Source organism: Canis aureus, chromosome 25, assembly GCF_053574225.1.
Source record: "Canis aureus isolate CA01 chromosome 25, VMU_Caureus_v.1.0, whole genome shotgun sequence".
Taxonomy (NCBI): Eukaryota; Metazoa; Chordata; class Mammalia; order Carnivora; family Canidae; genus Canis; species Canis aureus.
The window spans coordinates 21,877,999-21,905,879 of record NC_135635.1 but is presented as its reverse complement, the minus strand read 5'-3'; the positions used below and the strand labels follow the sequence as shown (position 1 = coordinate 21,905,879).

Sequence of the window (27,881 nt, the reverse complement as noted above, 5' to 3'; positions counted from 1 at the left end):
GTCTACTTCTTCATTTTCATCAAATTTTCTAAGTATTCTTCCCCCATGGTTAAAAAGTGATTTAAATAAATATGCTGTGTCTTGAAAAGTCTGCAGCATGTTTGTCCTAACAAGGTATTTAGCCCACAAATGTGAATGTTTTGTTGTTACTTATTTTGGCTGGGTGGGTCATTATTCTGTAATACTCATAATACAATTATATGAAGCATTCTCTTTAGAGAAAGAAAAGACTTTCCTCACATATGCTGTTTTAAGAATTTTAAAAAGGACACACAATATACACGACAAAAAGATACATAGCATCTTTGGTTTATTTATTTATTTATTTATTTATTTATTTATTTATTTAAATAATAAATTTATTTTTTATTGGTGTTCAATTTGCCAACATACAGAATAACACCCAGTGCTCATCCTGTTAAGTGCCCACCTCAGTGCCCACCACCCAGTCACCTCCCCCCTTCCACCACCCCTAGTTCGTTTCCCAGAGTTAGGAGTCTTCCATGTTCTGTCTCCCTTTCTGATATTTCCCACTTATTTTTTCTCCTTTTCCCTTTATTCCCTTTCACTATTATTTATATTCCCCAAATGAATGAGACTATATAATGTTTGTCCTTCTCCAATTGATCTTTGGTTTAAAGAGAGTATTTGGGATGCTCAGTGGTTGAGTATCTCCCAGGGTCCTGGTATAAAGTCTTGCATAAGGCTCCCCACAGGGAGCCTGTTTCTCCCTCTACCTATGTCTCTGCCTCTCTCTCTCTCTCTGTCTCTCATTAATAAATAAATAAAATCTTTTTTTTAAGAGAGTATTTAATTTAAAAAAATGTAGTAACTACCATGCTTTTTGTGTGGGGTGGGAAAGATCTTTATGTAAGAAAGATATCATTTCCGTGCCTTCATTAAAAGCACCTTAGAAGAAATGAAGTTGTCGCCTAAATGAGGAGAACAAGGAAATCAGCAAAGAAGGATTTCTGGAAATTTGCAGGATCTGAGTAACTTTCCTTCTATGCCATAGGTGCCCTCTTTCCATTAAGTGATTACATGATGTAGCTGAGTTTATTATTTCTTACTGATGTATAGTGTTTTTGTTGTTGTTTTACCTATTTTTAAAAGCAAGCTAATTATAACTTCTTTAAACTCAATAAATTCCATAAAACAAGGTTGTTTTATTGCATTGGTTCATTATTGATTTTGTTTTGGAGTTTGTTGCCCAAGTAATAGTAAGAATCATGAACTGAGTGAATATTATAGGTGCAGGGCTATGCTCAGTCCTTTACCCACATTTTTGTTTAATCTTACAACTCTGCAAGGTAAATTTGCTCATTTTACAAATGAGAAAATAGGTTTGGAGAGATTTTTTTAAACTACAGAAAGTTAACTAAGCATCCAGTAGGAAGAACTGATCTGAGAAAAATGAGGTCAACGGAAGGAGAAAAAGCAGAGATGAGGGAAGGCATGGAAGTGAGCAAAAAAAAAGAATGAGAGATCAGACAGATGAATCCGTCAGCAGACTGACCTGGTGTGGTAGTGGAGGCTCTTGTTCTAGAACCCCTGAGGCTGTGGGTATACAGTGCCCTTCTGTGTATATGAAGTGTCTCTTTTTTCAAATGCTTTATGGCAGGGTTTGCAAACTCATTACCACGGTCAGGCAAACGGCATTAAGAGGTGAAGTGGGGTTGGTATAAAGGATAAGTGGTTAAAACTGTGGCAAGTTAGGGTATATATATATATGCCCTACTTAAAGGAAGTGGTCCCCACTCAGCTCTAGCTGATTACTGCCTTTAGGAAATGTGGATGGACCAGTGTTTGGCGTTATCTTCTATTTTTTTTTTTTTTTTTCAGAGAAGCCATGTATCTGGATATTTTGGGTGATTTCCGACCTTTTAAAAGCATCAAAACACCGTGTTGGCCAAATAGAACACTTAGTGAAAGGTGGATTTGTGCTTTAAATTGTTTTCTTGTTAGCTGGTGAGAGTAGTAGGGTAGGGGTAGTACTGAGTTCTTAGGTTTGTGAGAAAGGATTTCTTGGTTATCTAAGTAACCTCAGCTAGCTCCTGAGCAGACCTAGCCGAGGCAAGAGCAGTAGTTATAAATGCTCTAATTTTAATTTTTTCATCACAAGGGATGTACATGTCAGATTTTTTAGATAGTCTCATTTTAAGAATAATTTAAATTTAAGCTAATTTTTAAAAAATTCGTGGGACAAGATATTCCAATTCAGTGAATTTTTTTAGATAACTTAAATTCCTTTAAAACTTCCATTTTAAGAATTAAGGATATCAAACTGCTTATTTTAACAAACTCTATTAAACATAACATTTGAGAGGGAAGCATTGAAGGACATTATTAGCATACTATCCCATAAATTTAGATTTTGCAGAAAATTGGCAATGGATGTATACTTTTATGAGCAGTTTAAGGAGCTAGTAAAGCATTTGCTTTATGAGGAAAGAGTTACATTGCTAGGGTGACACATGTCCTGATTTACTAGATCAGTCCTGGTTCACCTCTGTTGTTCTGGTATAACAAAAGGACCTTTTGTCCAGTATGATAAATTATATTGTTACCTTATATAATGTTAATATGTTTTTAGTTGCTGGTCCCTTTCTCACAGAGGTGGAATGAACCAGGTATGCTAAATGACCTTGTTGCTTCTCTTAAAATTAATCACTGAAGCAAAGGCTAAACCAGTCTTCACCTCAGTGTGACTCTCTCAGCCCTCCCTGCAGGATCTTTGCTATTGCTATCATGGTTTTACCCGTCAGCAACATTTAAGCCATGATTGATTATTTCTGTAACATCGTTTTAATGCCATCCTTCCTGTTAACTTTAACCTACTCTTATATCTGTATCAAATTTAATTTGTGGTATGTGTAAGGGAGGCATAGCAATCCCCATTTGAAGGATCTATACTAAAAATTATCCATAATCATCCTTTAATAACACTTAGGTAAAGGTAATAAAACACTGATTTTATAAAAGCGCATTTCTGGGCAAACATCTTTTATTGCATGAAATTGAACATACTGGGTGTTACTATCCTGATGTATCCATTTTTTTCAGAAATGGATTTCAGTATAATTAATTATACATGAGTGATATCATGTTCCACATCTTTTTCAACTTGGAATAAAAAATCGAAGTCATGTTAATCGAGTTTGCGAATGAAAAAGTTTGAAGATGTAGATAAAATGTAAAAATGACAGATTGAGAATTCAGAATGATTTTAATGGCTTCAAACAATGGCTGAACCCTAAAAAAACTAAATTTTATGGGTCAGAATATGAATTTCTACATTTAGGTTAAAAATAATAGTAGTTACGTAAGTGCAAGAATGAGGAAACTTATCTCAACATAGCTCATATGAAAAAGAACAGGAAGTAATGGCTGTTTAAAAGATTAATGCAACCTTTCATTTCTGGTGGTGTGTGAGACTAGATACGCTAAACTACTTTTCTACCACAAACTAAAATAAAATGCTAGATAAGTGACATAAATGTGCCTTTAAAAATGATGAGGGGAAAACATGGGCTGGAAAATGAAAGCGAGGACAGTCCTGGTGGCTCAGCGGTTTGGTGCCTGCCTTCAGCCCAGGATGTGATCCTGGAGACCCTGGATCTAGTCCCACGTCAGGCTCCCTGCATGGAGCCTACTTCTCTCTCTGCCTTTGTTTCTGCCTCTCTCTCTCTCTCTCTGTGTCTCTCATGAATAAATAAATAAAAAAATTTAAAAAAAATTTTTTTTAAAAAAGGAAAATGAAAGCAAGAACTCAGTGAGGTGAGTGAAACGGACAATATGAGATCACTTGTCGAATCCAGAAAATGTGAGCTTTGATTTACTTGGTCTCCTGTTGCTCTGAAGACAGGAGACAAAGCCCACAGCCTATGTTAGGAGAAAAAAAAAATTAATAGATGTGTCCGCATCAGTCTGGACCCCCTAAAGGTTGCTTTCATAATGTAGTGTTGAACTAGAACTAACTTTTCCCCTGATGATCTCCCAGTCCCCAGCAACTGTAAGGAAAACTGCCTAATATTTCATAACCAATAACTAGCATTCGTGCAGGTTTGCAGTCCTAATTTAGACCTACCTGAGTGGTTCAAAAAAGACAGATATATAGTTGTAAAGTGGTTTTAGCATATTAGCTCAGGGCAGAAGCAAGTACAGATTCCTCCTGGGGGAATCTTTCTTTAACCTAGGCCTCAAAGAGTTCGAAAAATACAATCCAAAGAAATTTTAACTTACAATCAAAATTATAAAACAATTAAACAAGGCATCAGTGAATCAAACCAGCCAGAGTAGTAGATGATAGAACTAGACGTGTAGTGATTGTAGATACCATTATCAGACAGAGAATATAAAGTAACCTTGTTTTAAAGAAATGAGAATGTTAAAAATGTGAGTGAATAGCAAACGAAAAGAAAAATGGCAAAGGAGGTCTGAAAGAACTAAGTCGAGCTTTGAGAAATTAAATATATAATTAGAACTTAAAAGTCAGCACACAGGCTTACTGGTAAATTAGACACAGCCAAAGAAAGAATTATTGAATTGGTGGACTGTTCTGAGCTTTCTGACTGTGACCTACAGTAAGAAATTCCTTTATTGACATGTGGATACATGTGATACATGTGTATAATTTAAGTCAGAGTTTCAAGAAATTGATTGTAACCTCTTTTTTTTTTTTTTTTTTTTAAATTTTTATTTATCCATGATAGTCACAGAGAGAGAAAGAGAGAGAGGCAGAGACATAGGCAGAGGGAGAAGCAGGCTCCATGCACTGGGAGCCCGACGTGGGATTCGATCCTGGGTCTCCAGGATCACGCCCTGGGCCAAAGGCAGGCGCCAAACCGCTGCGCCACCCAGGGATCCCTGATTGTAACCTCTTAAGGGTAATGTTCTCTATTATTTTTCCTTTCTAATTTGCTCCTTTTCATTTAAAAACAAAAGTTGAAGCAACCCAGGCAATTTCATAAACTGCAATGGGTCATGACCACAGTTTCTAAGAGAATTGATTTTATTTTATTTTATTTTATTTTTTTTTTAAGAGAATTGATTTTAATGAAGGTGAAAATACATGTACCGTACAACCCAGGATGTATCCATCAGTGTTAGAGTACTTTATGTGGCCCACCCCAGAAAACCTGGAAGAAAACAAAACATCAGTTGCAGAAAATATAACTATGATGTGGTTTATATATATAGTGGGTTATTATAGGACTAGGGTAATAACTGAACATGATGAACACTGGTAAATACAGCATGGGTACAACCCCATTAGAGTGGATGCTGCCTAGCAACGGCCAGCCTTAGCCCATACCTGTGCTTGTGACTAATCCAAGCACCAACATAATGCTGAATAGAAAAAGCAAGGTGCAAAAGATTGTATGTAATGTGAATCCATTTATATGAAGTTGGGAAATTTGGGCAAACTAAATAGTGTATCATTTATATATGAATGATTATTTTTCTAAAGGCAAGAGTACACATAGAATTTAGGAAAGTTTTAACCTCGAGGTGGGACATGAAGGAGTGGGTTGAGAATCAAAAGGAGAAAAAAAAAAGAATCAAAAGGAGTTTCAGAGATATTAGTAATTTACTTTTCTTTTTTAACCTGGTTGTCGGTATACACGTTTATTCCCTTGGAATTTTTATACTTTATTCAGCATTTAACGAAAATAATAAAAAAGTCAACGCAGAGCCAACACAGGTAATAAATCTTTTATGGTGATCAGACCATCTTTAGAAAGTCATTTTTGGGGCGCCTGGGTGGCTCAGCGGTTAAATGCCTGCCCTTCAGCCCAGGGCGTGATCCTGGAGTCCCGGGATCGAGTCCCACATCAGGCTCCCTGCATGGAGCCTGCCTCTCTCTCTGCCTATGTCTCTGCTTCTCTCTTGTGTCTCTCATGAATAAATAAGTAAAAATCTTTAAAGAAAAAAGTCATTTTTATTTTGAGTGCCAAGTTTTATAGATGTTAACAAATTGGAATATGTCCAGAGGAAAATATCCAGGGTGATCATATAAACCTCGTCTTGAGCCTTTTATTTCTCAGATGTAGAACTTGTGAATTATGAGCACAGGACAGTTTTGATTTCCCCAGCCTTGTTGGCTAGTGGATGTGGGAAGTGAACTCTGCTCTGCTCAAAGTCCCAGGGTTGCATTTTTGTCGCACCATGCAGAAATGAGTTCTAAAAAATTTCTACAATTATTCTGTAGTTTATGCCAAAGGTTTTGTTTTTTTCCATCAAATGCTGTAACTGTAGGCCTTATGTAGTATGTTGTAATATATCAAAGAACAGCTCAGAAACAGGATCTTTCAGTGCTGGATTCAGACTAGCCTGTACTTTCCATAGCTCCTGATGAAGGCATCTTTAAATTCGGTAGTATCCATCAAAGGGAGACACATCCAGGTAATTTTGTTTGGTGCCTTTTGGAGGAAAACAGACTTAGTCCTAACATTGCTGTCTTTGGCTGTGCAGGGAACCAGTTTGGGCCTTAGTTGGACATAGACATGGAAAGCTGGGCAGATATAGGCTGACCTTTATCTACGTAATGATCACTTGAGGTAAAGGTATAAATTAGCAATTACTGAGGATCTGGAATGTGCCAGCTGTTATTAGGCACTTTTTTTTTAAGACTTTATTTTTTTAGAGAGCAGTCTTAGGTTCACAGCAAAATTAAGGGGAAGTCACTGAGATTTCCCATATATCCCACACATGCATAACCTTCCTCATTATCCACATTCCCCACTGGAGTGGTACATTTGTTAAAATTAATCTACATTGACATGTCATTATCACCCAAAGTCCATAGTTTACACTGTTGTTTACTTTTGATGTCATACATTCTATGTGTTTGGACAAATGTGTGATTGGTATCTACCATTAGAGTATAGAGTTGTACTACCCTAAAGATTCTCTGTGTTCTATTTTGTTTCTCTCTCAACCCATGGCAACCACTAATCTTAACTGTTGCCATAGTTTGCCTTTTCTTGAATGAATGTCATAGTGTTAAAATCGTATGGTATGTAGTCTCTTCAGATTGGCTTCTGTCTCAGTTATATGCATTTATCTTTCCTCCATGTCTTTTCATGGTTGCTAACTCATTTTTAACTCTGAATAATATTCCATTGTCCGATTGTACCAAGTTTATTTATTCACCTGCTGAAGGACATCTTAATTGCTTCCAAGTTTTGTGAGCTATAAATAAAGTTGCTGTAAATATCTACATGCAGGCTTCCATGTGGATATGTTTTTAACTCTTGTTTGGATAAATACCAAGGTGTATAATCGCTGGATCCTGTAGAAGGAGTATGTTTACTAGACACCAAACTGTCTTCCAAAGTGACTATCAATTTGCATTCTCACCTGCAGTGAACGGAGAGTTCCTGTTCCATTTGGTGTTCCAGATTTTGGGCATTCTAATAGGTGTGTTTTAGTATTTCGTTGTTTTACTTTGCATTTCCATAATGATACATGATGTAGAGCATCTTTCTTTCCCCTTGGGCCTTGTCACATAAAAATACTCTGTTGGGAAGGAAGTGGTCTTACCTCTGTCTTTTGGATGTGAAATTCAGGGAGCTGTGTCTAAAATCAGTACGTGAAGGAGAGAAGTCCTTCCTATCAGAGCAAGCTGCGAAGTCCTGGCTAGAGGCAGTGTTGTGGAGTGTGTAGGAGCATAGACTATAGTAGACAGGGCCAGGTTCATATACAGAATCTGCCATTTGCTAGCAGGATGAGCTGAGTTGTAAGTTATTAGCCTTATCAGGAAATGAGGAAAATATTTATTTCTTAGGATTGTTATGAGAAGTAAATGAATTAATATGCATAAAGTACTTAAAACAGTGGCTTGGCACATAGATAGTGGTATAAAATGAAGTGTTTAGAGACTTTTTTTTTTCTGGCTGTAGTTCTAGCAAGCAATTCTCCTGGTCTCTGTGACCCTGTAGCAGAGCCTGCCCTCAGTCTTAATAGAGGTAAGATAGTTATGTCCAGTCTGGTTTTCCCAGCATCCCAAGTTGGGATCTGCCCCATCCAGAGGTCAGAGTGGCCTTGATGATTTACATTCATCAGTTCATATTCTTCCAGGATCCTTCATGTTCCAGGGATATAGAGATGTTGATCATGATGCATTTCTTAAAAACCATAGCAGATGTACTTATTCCCAAGAGCTTTGCTGTGCAGATGAGGAATTGAAGCTCAGGGAGGTTATGAGTGTCCCAAATGCGTTGTCATAGCAGAGCTCAGATTAGGGTGTTTGCTGCACTACTGCCAGAACATGTGGAGGACAAGGCCAATTTTACTTTTCTCTTTCTGGAGCCTTGATTTCATAGTGTGGATGACCTCACGTTTCTTGGGTCATCTAGACCATTGAGATAGTGGTTGTGTGTGCCTTTTGGGGCCTGTGATGTGTAGGCTGTTGCCAGCTTCCATATCATGCCAATGTTGCTTGCCTCTTCTGTCTGCACATCTGTTGACTGTTCCTCTTAACCCAGTTTCTCTCTGAATTGTGCAGGCATTAGACTTCCATTGGCTTTCTCCATGTGTTTCCCTCACATCTGACCTATCATTTCCCTCAGTCATTGGCTTTTCACAACCTTGATCGAGTTCCTGTTTATTTCTCCCCTTCTCCTCTTTTGCTACTTCTCTTTGCTTTAATCATTTTCCCTTTTTTAATCCTGTTTTCTCCCTTATTTATTCTTACACACTGGTTTTTATGTGTTTCTGCTATTTTTCCTATATTTGGGATCCAGAGTGGACTCTTGATTTTTAGAGTCATTGCTAGACCATGAATAGTATGAACTGACCAAAATCTGTGATACATCATGTGAACTACACAGTCTTGCCTCTTAACTTCCTTTTGATTAACCTGGAGCCAAATTGAGCATTTATTAGCACAGCATTACAGTCAGTATCATAAGGTCTTAGCAAGAGAAAAGAAGACACCAAATCTGGAGGCTATAATTCCAGAAATGATCCAAGGACTTGCCATCCTTAAGGCACGAAGGCAGGAAATGATAAGGCCTCAGAAATAGGAAAAGTATAATAATTACGAGCGCCTGGCTTAAATAGCATTTAAACATAAAGATACTCTTTTCTTCAACTTAAGAAGTAGCTTTATTGCTTGTGCTCTTCTTTGAACTGAAATGAAGACATTTATTCAAGATTAACATACATTATGAAACGGCTCAATTTAGGAAATTAGAAAATTAAAACATACTTGAGGATGCTGAAATGTTATAGTAACTATCAGTTTCAATAGCAGGATATTCTTTGCTTTCTATGTTTTTTGTTCTTTTTTAAAAAAACTATATGCTAAAAGTTTTCTGTCAATTCCCATTTTAAAAGAATGAGGAGAACCCTGGGTGGCTCAGCGGTTTAGCGCCTGCCTTTGGCCCTTGGCGTGATTCTGGAGTCCCGGGATCGGGTCCTACATCGGGCTCCTACGTGGAGCCTGCTTCTCCCTCTGCCTGTGTCTCTACCTCTCTCTCTTGCATGAATAAATAAATAGAATCTTAAAAAAAAAGAATAAAAATCATTGTCACTTGAAATTTTTTAGTGTTATTTTAAAAATGAATCCATCACATTTGAACATACCCTTCTTTATCTAGGATTTTAAAAAATTAATTCTGAGACCAATAGAAGGAAAACGGGAGGAAGTTTAAAACATCCCCATGGACAACCTGATCAGAACTATGAGATCTTTAAAAGCAATCTTGGGATTTTTCTTGTTGTCTGATAGCAGTATTGAACAGATGGTAAATTGACAGAAATAAAACTGGATAATCAAATCTGATAGGCCAAGAAGAGGTTAAGTAGAGAAATCTGTGGTATTTTTAAAATTTCCAGGGTGATTGGGGAGTGGTGGCTGAAATCAATATTTGGGATTTCATTTGTGTTAATACAAAAAACAAAGCCACAAGTTTGCTTTTTAATTAAATTCTTTTTCTTCCATTTAAAAAGTAGTTTACCTACCTCCCAACAATCAGTCCTTGTAGGAAGAGGAGGAAAAGAGAAATTTGTATCAGCTAGCTGCCTGCATGCCACCTCAGGAAATAGCATGTCAAATTCCTGCTTTATCAAGACCCTCCTGCTGGCCTTCCTCCCATTCTCATTTAGTTAGTGTGCCAGACTCTATGCTAGGTGCTGGGATTATAAAGAAGAAATGAGACAGGATTCATGGTACAGTAGGGGAGTGAGTCTAACAACACAAAACATTCTGGAAATCTCAGGTCCTTTTAGTATGTTTCAAGAAACTATCTGCTGAAGGATGGTCACAGGTTCACCAGTGTCATTACCTTTGTAGTTCCTTTATATCAAAGACCAGTTAAATTATTTGAAAATTTTCCTGGTCTTAAAAAGCAGCTCTTTCACGGGTATACCAATGTCTACAAAATTCTCCTGAAAAAGTCACTGTGCCTCTAAAAGAGCCTTGTACTTTCTAAGCAGTAGTAAAGACAGCTTTGCAGAAGGGGCACACTTACTTTTCTGTTCTTCAGGTCTTTTTCCCTCCTAACATTTCCATCAGTTTGATGTTTTCTCTTTAAACACTGGGTCATGTATGCAGTCCTGATCACTGGACCACACCAAGATAATGCTGTTGTTTCTAAAGGCTTACTCAATGTAACTGTTTAAAATGTCCCAGTGTCATATTTGTGTGTTGCATGTTTTACAGGGAAATATAGCTTCTATTAACACGGTTATGTTTGTTCTTTAACCTATATGCATTTAACAGTGGTTTTTTTGGCCAATTCAAATTGGAGTAATAGATCTTCAGTAAAAACACCTAGATAATTTGATGAATGCTTACCAAAACTCTGCAGTTGATCTGGAAACAACTCTGGTGTTAGCTAGGGGTAGAAGACCCTATCCAAGCAACCCTTGGATAGCTTGTCTAAAAGTTTATGATACACATTTTTCAAACTTCTCTAAGCAAAAGTAATTGCTCGGTTATTTAAAAAATAATTGATTTTGTCCTCCACCTTTGTCACTCTTCCGATTTCCTGTGTGACATTTAATAACAAATTATAAGATAAACAAGGATGCATTTCAGTTCCTACAGTTTATGGATCAGTTTATTAGGCCAGAAGGGGAAGGTACAGTAGAGAATGTGAACACTTACCAAGAGCAGCATGGGTCATGTGAACTAATCTGGGATGGAAGTATTGTAGAGAAAAGCAGGATCTTTCAAATCAAGAACTCCTGAGTTTGAATCAGGACTCTACTATTTACTAGCCACATGATCCTGGAAAGGTATCAAATCTTTCTGAGATCTTCGTGTCTTCCTCTGCAAAATGGGGCTGTCAGATTGTATTAATACAAAAACTTAAGCTACATTTCTTACTAACATTGCATATTTCTTTTAGTACAACTGAATCATATTCACAAATGTAGGATAGCTGTGAGTTTTGGTGTCAAAGAAGAAAAAAAACTTTGAATGTTCTTACCCTTTCTTTTATTAGAAAAACTAAAAATTCAGGAGAATTTCAAATTTGTATAATATTTATGGTTTTAACTTGTTTTGTGTATACAAAGAGGTATCACTTAGGAAAATGTGCTATAGCATTCTATTTATAATTGAATATTTATAGTTGAATATATTTTAATATTGAGGGGGATTTTCTCTTTTTTTTGATAAAAAGAAACATGCTTTTTAAAAAACTTTTCAGGCATCTTGAAGTCACAGAGTAAAGAGTAGCTTCCTCCAAAACATTTAGGCTTTTTCTCATATGACCTATAAGATTTGAACAACTAGAGCATTAAGATCTTTTCTGATTCCTGCTGTTATAAAAATGCCACTTGTCCATTGATTATCCATCTGGTGGGCCTAGTTTAGAGGAAGGGAATATACCCAACAATTAATCAGCAGTCACTAAGAGATACCTACAAGCAAATGAAGGGCTTAGATGCCTTATTTCACTTTAGAAAGAAAAAAAGAAAAAAGAAAAGAAGGAAAGAAGAAAAAAAGAGAGGCAACATCTCTTGAAAACTGGAATTTATTTTACTCTGAAGTTATTCTTATTCTATTTTGGTTTTCTTCAATGTATAGGAATTTGCATCAGTAACTTCTATTTTGTATCATTATAAACTAAGTTAAATAAAGGCTGTGTGACAATAGATATATATATTAGTTATCTCTTGCTGCATTATAAATTGCCCTGAGCCTAGGCCTAGAATATATTTAACCTAAGGACATAAAACAATAAATGTTTTGTTTTGTTTTATCTCACCTAGTTTCTTTGGATCAGGAATCCAGGAATGTCATAGAAGGGTGGCTCTGGCTCAGAATCTTACATAAGATTGAAGTCCAGATGTCATCCCATGTTACAAGTAGTCTATATGAAAGCTTGACTGGGGCTGGAAAATCCACCTCCAAGGTGATTTGCTCACATGCCTGGCAAATTTGAACTGGTTGTTGTCAGGATGCCTGTTTCTTACCATGTGGATCTCTCCTTAGGACTATTTGACCATCTGTGTAACACGAACAGAGAGAGTAGGATGGAAGCTGCATTGTCTTATGACCTAGCCTGGAAGTCATACATCATTTCCATGATAATCCCTCTGGCTGTACAAGTTAACTCTGCTCATAGTGGGAAGAGAATACACAAAGGTGTGAAGACCAGGAAGCAAGGATCTTTGGGAACGATCTTGGAGGCTGGCTACCAAACTAGAATGTCTAATCTAATACGTGCAAGGGCCCAGTGAATGTTCAAATAACCTAAATTTTAATTTTATCAAAAATAATATAATTATTGGAGTATAGAGGTTTTCAATTTTTACATCTTTTACACCAAATGACACATGTTGGTATACGTTGATTATTGGTACATTTCAGTTGCTTCCATAATAGAGATCTGTTTTTCAGACATATGGTCATAGGAGAATTCTGGGTAAAAGAAATCATTTAATTTGGTAGGACTTCCACTGATGATAAGCTTAGCATCACTGAATAACCTGTTGCCATTCCATAAAACTCTGAATTCATCAAGCCCTCAACAGACATTTACTGAGCACCTTTTATGTGCTAGGCAACGTGAATATAGACAGCAATACAAAATTTCTCTACCCTCAAGGAAAGGCAAATATTTCATTATAATTATGCCAAGTATTATAACAGAGTTACATCTGGAGATGATGAGGTCAGTATTCAAGAACATGGGCTCTGAGGTCATTTTGCCTGAGTTCAATTCTGGCTCCCTTGTTTATTAGCTATATGATCTCGGACCACTTATTTAACCTTTCTATTCTTTAGTTTTCATTTCTGATTATTCCCTTTTTATAGCTTACCTTCCTTATAGCATTGTGGGGATTTTGGAAACAGTACCAGAGAGTCCTCTTAGCCCATCACTTGAGAATTCTTAGGATCATTTTGGATGAGGGAAGGTTTCCTGGGGTTGGAAGACATTTGGTTGTCTCTTGGAAGGTAAATTGGAGTTTGATCAGCACAGAAAGTTGGTGGAACCCAGGCATGATATGCCAGCATAAACTAGAGCTAGAGCAGTGGGGTTGGGGCTGGAGCATGTCATGTGGTAACTTCAAGGGAATGACTAGAAATGAGTTTAGACAGTAGCCTGTAAGGATGTGAAGAGTCTCAGGTACATTGTAAATTTTCTGAGATTATCTCAGTTTAAATCACAAATCTCTTACTGCCTTCATGACCACTCACAGTTGCTAGATCTTATGTCCATATTTGTGGTTAGGAAAATACTGTCACCACAGTTACAGGCAAAACAAAAGAAATTCGAACTTTTTTTGCGGAAGCTTTTAAAAACAGTAGAATAATAGGATTTGGTCTTTTTGTGTGTGTTTCTGTTTAAGTGGTTTGGGTAATGGGTTGAATAGTTAGGATGGTTATAGTAATCAGTAGAGAGAGGATTAAAGCCTCACAGGAGACTTAGAGAGGTGAGTACAAGTATACAAGGGTCTGACACCCTTGCTTCTTGTCAGTTTTGGCATTTATCACAGGCATCCCAAGCACATTCCCAGGACACTTCCATCCCATTCCAAAGAACCTTGATTCATCCAGAACTTTGCAATTATAAAAATCTAAAAAGAGATTTTAATGTTAGCATATATGTATCATTTCTTATTTTATTTTTTTAAGATTTTATTTATTTATTCATGAGAGACACAAAGAGAGGGAGAAGCAGGCTCCATGCAGGGAGTCTGATGGGGGACTTGATCCCGGGTCCCAGGATCATGCCCTGTGCTAAAGGTGGTGCTAAAGCGCTGAGACACCCGGGCTGCCCAAGTATCATTTTTTAATTACACATGAGGAAATAGGAACAATAATCTTCTTAGCCTTTAAATGTTTGGCTCTAGTATTGATAACCTTATTTTATGGATAAAAGAAGATAATGATTATATCAGTTTTAGAAACTCCTTCTTAAGTGCCCACTTTCCACTTTCAAAAGATTTTTTCAAAACAAAACTGAAAAGAAAGATGAGGCTTTAAAGAAGAAAAGATGGGTAAGAAGTGAAATTTTTTATTTAAGTAAATAAGAATCCCTTTTCCAAACAGGCTAGATTCCAGATAGCTTCTAGGCCCATGGGTGAGAATTAGGCTGCTTAGTCTATTTAGCCATTCTCACATGGTTTTTAATTCATCTTCCAGTGCTCTCTTCCAACAGGGCTGACTCTTCTTGCTTTTTGGATGATATGCTCCATGGACAGACTCTTTTATTTTACCAAGACACATGAGCCTTAAATATGTGTCTTTCTTTTAGCTTCTTTAGGAGGTAGATAGGTCTAGTTGAACTCTAACCCATCTGACATAAAATGATGAAACAGGAATTCTGTGATATCTAGTTCGCTTAAAGCTTATTTATTTTCATGAGAAATACATATTTTTTAAGATTTTATTTATTTTTTCATGGGAGACACAGAGAGAGAGAGAGAGAGAGAGAGAGAGAGAGAGGCAGAGACATAGGCAGAGGGAGAAGCGGGCTCCATGCCGGGAGCCTGATGTAGGACTCGATCCTGGGACTCCAGGACCACACCCTGGGCTGAAGGCAGGCGCTAAACCGCTGAGCCACCCAGGGATCCCCTTCATGAGAAATTTTAATGTGAATGCTGCTCTCTCTCTCTTTTACAACTTGGAGCATGCACTAATGTATCTTTGCACTGCAGCAATAACACTATGTAAAAAATAATCCAGAAATGGATATTTTTATACAACTATTAAGTTATATGAAATATTAGTCTGTTAACCAGACTGAGAGACACTGTCTCCATTCAGAGGTATAGTAGCCTTATAGGGGAAGCCCAGCTATGGAAGGGGAAATTTTGAGGTAACTTACCCCTTCCTCAGTTGTGTTTGAAATTTATATGTTTTCTGATACCTTGCATCAGATTTGGGTTCTTTCTGAACTGTATACTTTAATTTGATATTTCATACTAAGATTTTAAGGATTTTAAGTTTTTTGATGCTTTTTTCTATTGATAATAAAAGCGTCTTGGTGTGCAAAAAAAAAGTAGATGATAGAAGATAGTCTTGTTACTAAAGTAAACCTTTCTATAAATAAATGCAGAAACATCTGTTAAGGGCATAGTCTGAATGGGGCAGACATCTGAATTGCGTCAATTCCCGCCTTGCGGCCAAGATTTCTTTCTTAGGCTTTCTTTATAACTAATGGCAGAGTTTCACATTCTCACAGCATTAGGCAATAGAATGGTCAAGAGAACTGGTGCCAAGTTATGCTCTTTCTGGGGTTAGCTAGTGGTAATAATTTTTACTCACCAAAGAAAAGTGTGGCATGTTTTGGTTTTTATTTTTGAAGACTGAAAACCTGAGATCTCTCCTTCAACGTCACTTTTAGGCCCTGACTTTAGGCAGTTTTCCAAACGTCTAACTGCTCAACTGCTTTCAAGAAATTACTGTGGTCTTGCAGGAAGCTTTGGTCAGGAGAAAAAGAAGGCACATAGTCTTTCCTAGAACACCATGGGCCCATCAAACAAACTTTTTCAGAAACAACTGAGATTCCTTTTTTTTCAATGGCACAAAAATGCTAATTGAAACCAAACAGAAAACAAACCCACCCCACAAGTATGGCAGTTCAGATGACCGAGGGGAAGGTCAGAGAGGGGAGGAGAAATTCTTCTTGGGAAAACTTTTGAAGCTAAAGCTTATGTATTTTGCTCTTTGATGATTATAAGTTAAAGTGGGGTGGTTTAGCATTTTTAAGATAAAAATTAGCCAGGACTGTAAGAGAACACTGTGTACCTTTTCAGGTGCCTGTATAGCTCTTCCTAGAATACCTGTCTGGTGCTCTACTCTTCCTCAAGACTACCTCAACACTCCTCCCACTTGGGGACTCCAGCATGTGGTAAGGTGAGTCTGAAAATTTGTACTCCTTGCATATATCCTAGAAGAGTATCACTTAAAGTGACATTTTAAAAACAACTTTTGAAAATTTTGGAAAACTTTCAAAGGTTGTATTCACCGGTCAACTCTTAAGAATCACCATTTATAAAAAAAAAAAAAAAAAAAAAAAGAATCACCATTTATAAGGCCTATATTTAGATAAGGCTAAAGTTTAATTAGCAATAGTATCCTTTGCCAGTGTAATATAAACCTTAGGTTCAAATTTGGGTTGACACTAATAGCATTATGAAACATGCTTTATATTTCAAATCTGAAGTCTGAAGCAAATCTTTGCAAATTAATATGTCACCACTCTTAGGTGTCCTGAGCATTACTCTACTTGTACTTTAAATTGGCAGCCTTTTTTAAAAAAATTAATTAGCTTATTTATTTATTTAAAGTGTAAGTTTTAATTCCAGTTGGTATACAGTGTTAAATTCATTTCTGGGTGCAATACAGCAATTCAACACTTCCATACATCATCCTGTGCTTTTCAGAACAAGCACACTCCTTAATCCCTATCACCTATTTAAACCATCCCTACACCCCTCTCCTCTGGTAACCATCAGTTTGTTCTCTATAATTAAGAGTGTGTTTCTTGCTTTGTCCCTCTCTCTTATTTTATCCCCTTTGTGTATTTTGTTTCTTCAGTCCTACATATGAGTGAAATCATAGGGTATTTATTTTTCTAGGACTGCTTATTTCACTTAGCACTATACTCTGTAGCTCCATCCATGCCATTGCAAATTGGCAAGATTTCATTCTTTTTTGTGACTAAATAATATTCTAAATATTCTAGTGTGTGTGTGTGTGTGTATTTATATATATTTATACTGCTTTGTGTATATTTTATGTATGTATATATATAAATTTATATATAAAATTATATAAATACAGATAAAGAAGGCATGAGGTATATGCCGTATCCATTCATCAATCATTGGATAGCAGCATCTTTTAAAGCAGAAAAGTATTTCTAAGTAAAGGTTAGAAGGTCTTGATAAGTCTGAAATAGCTTTTAGTTTGAGCTTCCATACCATAAGTAGTGCAATTGACTTCATTAGGTAAAGGAGGTCACAAAGTCTCTTGAGGTGGGAATATACAACAAAATTAATTTTCACTTTTTGTATGCTTGATGTGTATTCTCTCTTGAACATTAAAATGACTCCTTGGTCTCGGAAAATAATTTGACCTTGTTTGTAGCATGTGAATCACTTGTGAATAAACTGTTCACATTTTACAGGTGAATAAACTCTTACGGGCACCAACCAGCACACCGTCTTGTAAATTCCTTAGTCCTTCATTTGCAAAACTTATGTGCTTACATTTTTGCCTCAATGATGATTTTTGAAGGTCTTACATAAATAAATTCCCTCTTGAAATAAAAAGTGTAACCATAGAGCCTTGTGGTAATTACTAAACTATGTGGAGGGAAATGGATTCCTAAAACCACAAGTCTATATCCTCACTGGTTCAAGACTCTGTTGCATTGCTTGTGGCATTAGCAAAAATACATGGATTGAAAGCAGAAGTCTGATTCTAATAGAGCAATTCTGTTATATCTGTGTAAGAGCTGAAAAATTCTAGTTAAGCCCTGCTATTTGTACTATAGTCTAAAGAAGAAAAGTAAGGAACAAATGTATTATGTAGTCCCACTTACTATAGTTCTCTCCATAATTGTGTCATCACTGAAATTTTAGATTTAGCTTTCATCACTGGTAAAGCTATTCTGTAAATTTTTCTTTTCATTACATTATTTTCTATTTAGGAGGGTTTAAGTAAAAGTTACACCAAGAGGAATTGTGGGTTCAGATTTAATGTTTAGAGATTGTACACACTTGGGTTTGAATGTTTCAATTTTTTTGTTTCTTTTAGAACAAACACTGAACACTGCTAGTTTTCTCCTCATACAGGTAGGAGATGTGGGAGTTGCCTAGAGTTTGTTGCTAACAGAGTTAATTTTTTGCTGTTTCTTCTCAAATGTTTAGTATACTAAAAATTATCAGCCTTTGATTCTTGACTTCAAGTGCAAAGAGACTCCCTTAGCATACTACCTTGCTTTCCTTTTTTAAATTAAGTTTTGTCTGTTTTAAATAAATGAACAGTTCCTGGGTGTGGTATAGCCATACATAAAACTGTTTTGCTCTTGCTAGTTACTGAACTAACCCGTTTTAGTCATTGAAAGAGAGGGTATGTGAGTTCCCTAAAGTTTTTTGAAATGAAGCATCTAATTTTAGGCATGTTAACTTTGATGCAACAAAACTAGCTTTGAATTCTCAGTATTGCTACACTGTGAAAGTACCTTAATTTTATTATTTTTTTTTTATGAAGCAACTTTAAGTGTTTAATGTCTTACAATCAGAATATTTCTACTAAATTTCTCCACAATGATGCAGTTTTTCCTGAGCCATTATTCTTTTAGGGAATGATAGAGAATAATTCACATTTTACTTATTACAAGGCATCTTTTTTTTATGTTTGTAAATTTGAGGCTATGTGGGAACTTTCAAGCTCCATTTTATGTAAAAAAAATTACATAAAACAAAATAAGATTTTACATATTATTTATTTACTTCTATTCACAATAGGACTGCATTCTTCTCCCATCCCCGTTTTCTGGTGCCTTCCTGTAAGAGGCATTTAATAGAGGGGAAAAAATGATAAACAGGACTAAGCTCCATAATCTTTTTTCCAAACTGCCTTGTAAGTAATTTCCCATAGTTTCTGTAATGAAGCTTATGATGGTTGTATATTGTGCTTCAGGTAGTGGGAAGTAGTTTCAAAATACTCTCAACATTTTATATTTTAAGCTGTGTGTGTGTGTATGTTCGTGTTTTCAGGTTAGGTTTTCTGCCCCATGTAGATTTGTGGGATTTATTTCTTATATGTTTATGCTTAGTTTTAATGGTTTAGATGGGAGCATTTCTAAATAAAACTTACAAAGAAATATTTGTTATTATAGGTAATTCATGCACACAGATTTTAGGAGACTCGAAATGATCTCTTGGCAAAAAACCTTAGTAGAAGAGGGGACAGTTTCTGTAATTTAAGTTGTCATAGTAACCTGCATCAAACCCATACTTGGAATCCAGGCCTGAAGAATTTCAGTGACAATAAACATTCCAGTTGCATTCATCTTTTTTTTTTTCCCCTCTGAGAAAGGAGCCATCGTGATCTAATTATTTCATTTCTGTTTTTAGCAGATGAGTAGCAGCTTGTATTTTTTAGCACTTTGAAATTTCCCTGGTAGAGTAAAAATGAAAAGTTAGCTGTTTATATTTGAAACTGGCATTTTCTGATAATGTATCTCAAATTAACTATTTCAGATGAAAAGATAGGTTCAGTCTAATGGTTACTTAATAAAATATGAAAAAAAGGAATTTGATAAGGATTTGAACACATTGCCATACACATTTGTTAACATGCAAGTTTTTATACTATGAGTATTGGAATCTGATTTACATGGAACTCTGATTTGGGAATGTTAGGATTTTCCTAATATCAAATTGTTAATATATTTATTTTATGGCATCTTTTACTTAAATGAATGTATTTAAGTAAAAAGGATGAGGTATCATTTAAATTAGAGTAAGTTTACTTTGAGAAATTTATATCGGCATTATTTTTAGATTATGCTCTCTTTCACAAAGGACAGTAGAATGTTGTTTCTAATAACAAAACTTTTAGGGTTTGCTTCACTCTTGCTTTCTGCAAGATACTGATTACTAATCAAGGTAATTTGGAGTTAAAAACATTTCTACTTAAACAAGAAATATTAAGAGAAATAAGGAGATAAAGGTATGTGTCCATTCATTTTAGGAAACTTGGAAAACAAATTGGAAGTTTGTGTCTAGTCTAACAATATACATAAAAGACAAAATTAGCAGTTATTGGATATAACTTCTGTAGATACAAATGGTAATACTTTTGTAGACACTTTTCTACATATGTATGAGACTCTTAATCAAATGGATAATTTTTTTAGAAAATATAAATCAACAAAATTTGAAGGAAAATATAATCACCTATTATCTCACTGTTTAAAGATCTTTACTATAAATATTTTATGGGAAGTGTCCACAAATTAGGAATCAAGCTGTCGATAACCAAAATACTAATAATGGTGAAACCCTAGAATTTTATCTCCTATTAGAATTAGCATCATACTTGCTGTCATCACTACTTATCTAAATTAACTATGAAATATCCAGCCACTGTATTAAGAACAGAAAAAGAGAGAGAACTATTGGCAAGAACAAAATTATTTGCAGATAATAAAAATGCCCAGAATACTTAAACTAATATAGTAAAATTCCACTGTAATGTAAATATCATGGTTTACATAGTAGTAATAGTTCAAAAATTAAAAAACAAAGAGTCCATTCCTAGTAGCAATAAAAATTTATGCTGAGGATTAAACTCTGTAAGAAATGTGAATGGCCCATGGGCAGGAAACTCTTAAACTCCATTCTGAAGATGCAGAGACCCAGTGATTCTAGATAGCAAGGCAGTTTATTAATTATTTCCCATGTCTTCATATTTGTATATTTAATGTAATTCTAATCAAAATCTCAGAATTTTTCATAGGTCAGTGATTCTAAATTTCATTTTTATAGAATAAATAAGAGCCAAGAGATGTTTACATAAAGAATAATGGAGAACTTATAATGATACATATTAACTAAAAATAGTATGATGTCAGGGCGCCTGTATGGCTCAGTGGGTTGAGCGTCTGCCTTCAAAGGTCATGATCCTGGAGTCCTGAGATCCAGCCCCGCATCAGGCTCCCTGCTCAGTGGGGAGTCTGCTTCTGTCTCTCCTCCCTGCTCCTGCTCTCTCAAATAAATAAAATCTTAAAAAAAAAAAAATAGTATAATGTTGATAAAATACTTGGAACAGAATAGAAAGTCAAGAATCTTGTGTTGGTAAGAATGTCATTACAAATAATGAATAGAAAAATACAATAATAAATATATTAGAAGATAATGTATAATAATCTTGGACTTGGGGAAGGATGGATTAAAATATAAAAGCAAAGGTTGAAAAGAGAAAAATTCATATATATAATTTAAAAAAATTTCACAAATGTCAGGTCACAAATAGGCAACAATCACTTGAGGAAAAATATTTATTATCTCTCCCTGTGATAGATACATAGAGAAAAATAGTTAATACCATATATAGTTAGTTCAAATCAGTAATAATCATTATTTAATTTAAAAATTAGATGATTGTTCTCAGTAAATTGTTTAAAAAAGAATGCAAACAGATATAGACCTAAAGATTTGTTCAGGCTTAGCGCTTAATAAAGGAATGTCATATTTGGTATATCATATCACTAAGGATTCAAAAATGTGCATGAGACATATATAAGTGACCTTTGTGTAAAATGTAACATAGATAATTGTAATTAATAATGTTGGCTGTGAGAGAAGATAGATCAGAATGCTCATATATTGCAACTACAGGGTAGACCGTGTAGCAGCCAGTAATGGAATCTACCTAACTACCTATCTGCTTATTTATAGATAATTTTTTTTTTTTACTATTTAATGAAATGGAAAAATGATAGTAACCTAAAAAGTAACAATGTCAGGATAGATATAAACTATAACCTTGTATTTTTAAGTGTATTTACATAGAAAATAAATAAATGAGGCAATATGCAAAGTGTTAATGATGGTTATATCCAAGTCATAGAGCAAAATAATAAGAATTATTATTATAGATCCTCTAAAACAAATACATTTATAATCAGAAATTTGAAAATAGATTTAGTTTTCTAAAAATCTAAGGTTGATCAAAAGTCTAGGATTTCATTATATATTTTCTTTAAAAAAATTATGGTCAAGACATTTATTGAGATAGGTTATATACAGAATTAAATAACGAGAGAATCATCAGAGTCTCTGGTTAGGGCTGAACAGACTTGTGACTAGTATTCGTATTAGACTGTGGTATATACCTGTGCATCTGGTAATTATGCCTCCTGGGAGTGTGGGGCCCAAGATCCCTGAGAAAAAGAGCAGTGTGTTGCTGTTTAAATCTTAGCCCTTTCCCCCGTGCCTATGTATCAAGTGCCACAGCAATTTAAATGTTCAAATATTGATTGCCAATGATGTTGAATCAAACTTACTGAAGTTTTTATGGATTAAGTGGGAGAATTAAGACAGTTATTTTAATTCTGTAGCCATTTGATTATTTCCCCTTCTCTCCCCGTCCCCATTGACTCTACTGTTTTGTTCACAACAAAATGTAAGACTTAGCAAGGTCATGGGGACTTTTTTTTAAGTTCCTGGGCAAGGAACTTAATAGTTCTTAGGAAGTATACCTAGCGTGAGATGCTGTACCTCTGAAGCCTTAAGTATTAACTTTGTTTAATTTTTTTGTGCTGTACTTCCTGAATACAGCTTTTAACAGTGGACTTGTTTTTTCCAATAATTACGGATTTGCAGGTACCACCTCTCCTTCGTGACTAAGAAAAAACTTTGGCCTTTGGTGCCTAAGGCCCTGAAAAGGTCCTGGCATAGCATTGAACCTGTCTCATCACAAGTCACATATCCATGAGGTGAGCGTGGTGGCCAGTTTCCAGCAACAGGAAGCATGTCGTTAAAGAGTTTCACTTAATGACAGATGAACCACCTTGAAGTTTAAATAAAATTTGATTTAACATTGTCATAATAGTTTTCAGATTTTTTAGATTTGTTTAATTTTCTCCTGAGACCATGCTTGATTCTAAAAGTAGCTTTTCTGACATATCTGATAACTTCTGTTTTTCTGAAATTCTAGAAAAGAGCTTTTTAGCAAAGCATCAGTCCTTATATATTTAAAACAAATGCTCAGGTAGCCCGAGTGGCTCTGCGGTTTAGCCCCGCCTTCAGCCCAGGGTGTGATCCTGGAGGCCTGGGATCGAGTCCCACGTCAGGCTCCTGGCATGGGACCTGCTTCTCCCTCTGCCTGTGTCTCTGCCTCTCTCTCTCTCTCTCTCTCTGTGTGTCTCTCATGAACAAATAAATAAAATCTTTTAAAAAAATTGCTCATTTAAGAAAAAAGTAATACAATTAAGTTTAAAATGTACACGAAGGTATAAAGTGAAAAACAAGATTACCTTCTTCCTCTTTGTATTTCCTGTACTTAAAGGTAACCGTTTTTAACAGTTTCTTGGATATCGTTGCAGAAAATGTGTACCTACAACATATATTTATACTTTTTTAAACTTACAACAATAGTTGTGTGTGTATGTGTATTACACAAGATTCTTTACAGGTTCACTCCTTTAATCACCAGGATAATCTTAAAGCAGATACGATTATCAAACCGCATGCTGAATTGGTGGGAATTCAGTGAATATTTATTCCATTTGGCTGAATTTGTATATAAAAATAATGATAGTATGTAATTACTTAATATGCATGAGACTATGATTGAGTCTACTCCTGATTGCACCAATGACTATCATTTTCTGTGACCTGGTTTCTGTCCCTATAAATTGAATTGTGCCTATATCTCCTATCCACCTGAATGTGGTAGGGAGAATACAAAAAAAAAAAAAAAAAGAAAAAGGAAAACAGGGCTGGGCAGCCTGGGTAGCTCAGCAGTTTAGAGCCGCCTTCAGCCCAGGGTATGATCCTGGAGACCCGGGATTGAGTCCCACGTCAGATTCCCTGCATGGAGCCTGCTTTTCCCTCTGCCTCTCTCTCTCTCTCTCTCTCTCTCTCTGTCTCTGTCTCTGTGTCTCTCATGAATAAATAAATAAAATCTTTGAAAAAAAAAAGACAGGGCCAAAATACAAAATCAATTTTTGTTCTTGTATGCTACTAAGATAATACTGAAGTAGTAATGATACTATAACATTCCTTCTGATTTTACAAAGCCAATTTCTTTTATCTAAAGTGGACCTCATGGAAGTCATAAAAGTAGAATAGGATGGAGTCCATATTTTCTGCCCTTAGGGAATATATAGCCTCACCAAGTAAGAAGGTTCATACCAGATAGGAAACACAGTTTTTATTGCCAGGTGATACTATGTTATAGCAACTCTTGAACTTGCACACTCTCTCTTTCCTCTTTCACTCTTCCTTTCTCCCACATTTCAACCAGAGTATATTCAACTCCTTAGAAATTTAGGGAAACTAGTCTTAAACCTCCAGTTTCAAAGCTTATGAAAGTCTCTTCATGACCTTGCTAAGTCTAGAATCTTTTTGCCTCCAGCAAGCATCCCCTCATCGGTCTTTGACTTGCCTCTCTGGATAGTCTTCATTTTGCCTAGGATTAAACTTTTCTCTCAATGGTTTCTGTGAAAACACAACACACACACACACACACACACACACACACACACCATTAAGTAGAAACAACCAAAGACCTGGAACTTAGAGGAAAGAGACTCATATTGCAGGAAGGGCAACCTTGATAAGTCTTTCTAGACTCTGGCTTCATCCTTATCCCTTCCTTCCATGATGTCTCCAGAAGCTGTCAAAAACTGCCATGTATCATCTGGACTCATCAATCAGGGTACAAGTCAGTTTATCCTGTTATTAATTGTGTGAACTTGACTGCTTAGTCTCTAAACTCCAGTTTTCTTACTCAGATGTTAGGTAAGATTAAATTATACACCTGACTCTTAATGTGCTGTGGTTAAAGGTGCTGACCTCCATGCAGTTGAAAATCCACATGTAACTTCTGACTCCCCAAAAACTTTACTAATAGCCTATTGTTGACTGGAAGCCTTATCAATAACAAACAGTTAACAAATATTTTATATGTTATATGTATTATATACTGTGTTCATACAATAAGTAACCTAGAGAAAAGAAAATGTTAAAATCATGAGGAAGAGAAAATACATTTACTGTACTGTATTTATTGAAATAAATACACATGAAAAGTAGACCCACACAGTTCAAACTTCAGGGAGTCAACTGTACATGTAATGGTCTTAGCATGTACGAAGTTCAATATATGCTAATTATTCAATATATGCTAATCATTTTTATTAAAAGAGTGGTGCTTTCCCGAATGCTTCAATTTTGTTACAGACTTCGGCTAGATATACTTTTATATTAGCTGACCTTCATTCTTCCATACTGTGGAAACTATGTAATTGTTCAAAGTAAATACTTTGGAGAGTGAAACATCTTATGCTGGGATAACAATGTGAACAGTTGCTATTCTAGGCAAACAGGATGAGTGGTCACTCAGGGTTATACCCATAGTGCCTTATTTGTGGTTCATGCTTAGGGAACACAGGTCATTAAGTGAGACAGTGAGGATATAGGACAAGTGAGGACACATTCATCTTTTTGAGTTTTAGTTCCTTACTCATTAAATTGAAGTTAACATTAACTAGCTCAAAGGGTGGCTGTAAAGGTTAAATGAAATTGTGATCTCGTAAAACATATTATATATGTGAAAATTAGACACCTGTTAATTCCCCTCTCCATCTCTGCAAATTTCCTTAGCTGTCCTGATGGATAAGTTTTGTGTATAGCTGTGTTATGGACTTACTTCTCACACCTCCTTAATGTATCTTTATAGTGCATTTGGTTGGACATTGTAGGTGGTAGTCATAACGAACTACACAGGTGTTTGTCAGTTCCTCTCACAGGAGAGTTGGTCTGTATTGCTTCAATTAAGCACTTTTTTAACATCGAAAGGCATGAATTGTAGTGTTCAGGAACCACAACTGCTTTTCCTATAAATTCTCCTCTGGTATGTTTTTCTTCCTTTGTGTTTTCCTATTCTTTTGGATGATGCATAGTCTAAATAGGAAGATTTGTTCTTAAATATTTCAAATATGAATGTTTATGCATTTAATAGACTGTGTGTGTGGGCAGCCCAGGTGGCTCAGCAGTTTAGCACTGTCTTCAGCCCAGGGCCTGTTCCTGGAGACCCAAGATCGAGTCCCACGTCAGGCTCCCTGCATGGAGCCTGCTTCTCCCTCTGCCTGTGTCTCTGCCTCTCTGTCTCTCTGTGTATCTCATGAATAAATAAATAAATAATTAAAAAAAAAAAAAAGACTGTGTGAATCAAAGGCCTTTGTTTTGTACATCAGCTACAGAGATGCATTTCTTTCTTAGGAAAAACTATCTAGCTGTAACCTTGAAAATTAATAGAATAATTGGTAATATACATACCAAATTTAATTTTCTTATGATTTATAAATAAATTTTTTATTTTTATTTTTTTTAAAGATTTTACTTATTTATTCATGAGAGACAGAGACAGAGAGGGGGGGGGGGGCAGGCAGAGGCAGAGGCTCCCATGCAGGGAGCCCGACCTGGGACTCAACCCTGGGTCTCCAGGATCAGGCCCCAGGCCAAAGGCAGCACCAAACTGCTGAGCCACCGGGGCTGCCCTAAATAAATTTTTTAAAACACAAAACTGGAGGAAGTAATAGACCTCAAGTTTTGAGTCTTTTGCAAAATGACCACAGCATTTTCACCATTATCTTCCATAGTTCTCTCATTAGCAAATCTGTGTTCAGACCTGGTATTGCCCAGTCTTCAGGCTTACAGAGAGTCTATGGGGGACAGACAGGTAGTAAATGATTTTAGTCCTGTCATAAATTATGCAGTAGTGGAATGAAGGTGTGATGGGAGCATGGGGAAGATTGTGCAGAGGTTAAGAAGGATACCATTTAAGTGCTTAAAGGTGAATAGGTATTTAGGGAGTAGGGAGAAAGTCTTTGAAAATGGACTGGGAAATAGCATATGCAAAGCCTAGAAAGGCACATAAGAAGCATGATTTGTTTGGATCTTAACAAGTACAAGTAGGTGTGAATATGAATGTGGATGGGAAGGAGAGGACTAATTTAAAAAACAGAATTCTTATTCTAATTGATATAAGCAACTTTTTCTGGGGCTCTGGATTTTATTGTATTGAAAGGATCAAAATTATAAGCAGATAAAGTTCTAGTTGGAGAAGTAGAAGTGTTAATGACTTGGAGCAACCTAAACTTCAGATACCTCTGTAAGGAGAAAAATTACTCACATTCTTTATTCTTGATAGTTTCTCTGTAATCTCAAGAAATTAGATATTTAACATATTCTCATTCTTCAAAAGGATATTGCTACTTTAAGATATTCCCACTTAAAAAATTAGATATATATAGATAACATTAAAAGCTATATATACTGTTTCCAGCCAGGTTGATTTAACATTCCATTCATTTTGTTAACATTTTCTCCTGCGAGCTGTTGGATGGCCACCAAACAATTTTACTGTGCAAATTCTTTGCAAATTTTACCTTGTCAAAATGAATTGTGTGAGGGATGAAATAATTAAAAATTGCTTTTTTTTGTACAGCAAATAATGCTTTCAGAAAAAACATGCTGATATTAACTGCCATTTCTATTCCATTTTGCTTCCAAGAATTGTTTGAATGTATACTCCATTTTTTATTATACGAGAAGTAGAAATATAAATAATGATTTTTACTGTTAACAAAATAGTAATTTCATATAGTAATATTTATATCCTCAGGTGAAAACTAAAATAGTGTCATATGAGTGACTTAGTTCTA

General features: G+C 35.7%; 1 protein-coding gene across 4 annotated transcripts in view; it reads left to right on the top strand.

Moving 5' to 3' along the window:
- RASSF8 (Ras association domain family member 8) overlaps window positions 1-27,881 on the top strand; it is a 122,382-nt gene that overhangs the window by 22,983 nt on the left and 71,518 nt on the right. For 3 of the 4 annotated variants that reach the window (XM_077870680.1, XM_077870684.1, XM_077870681.1), the window contains exon 2: window positions 16,225-16,324. The gene's annotated coding sequence lies outside the window, so the exon portion shown is untranslated. Of the gene's footprint in view, window positions 1-16,224; window positions 16,325-22,812; window positions 22,926-27,881 lie in introns of those variants that run through there. The other variant, XM_077870682.1, reaches the window with a different exon arrangement.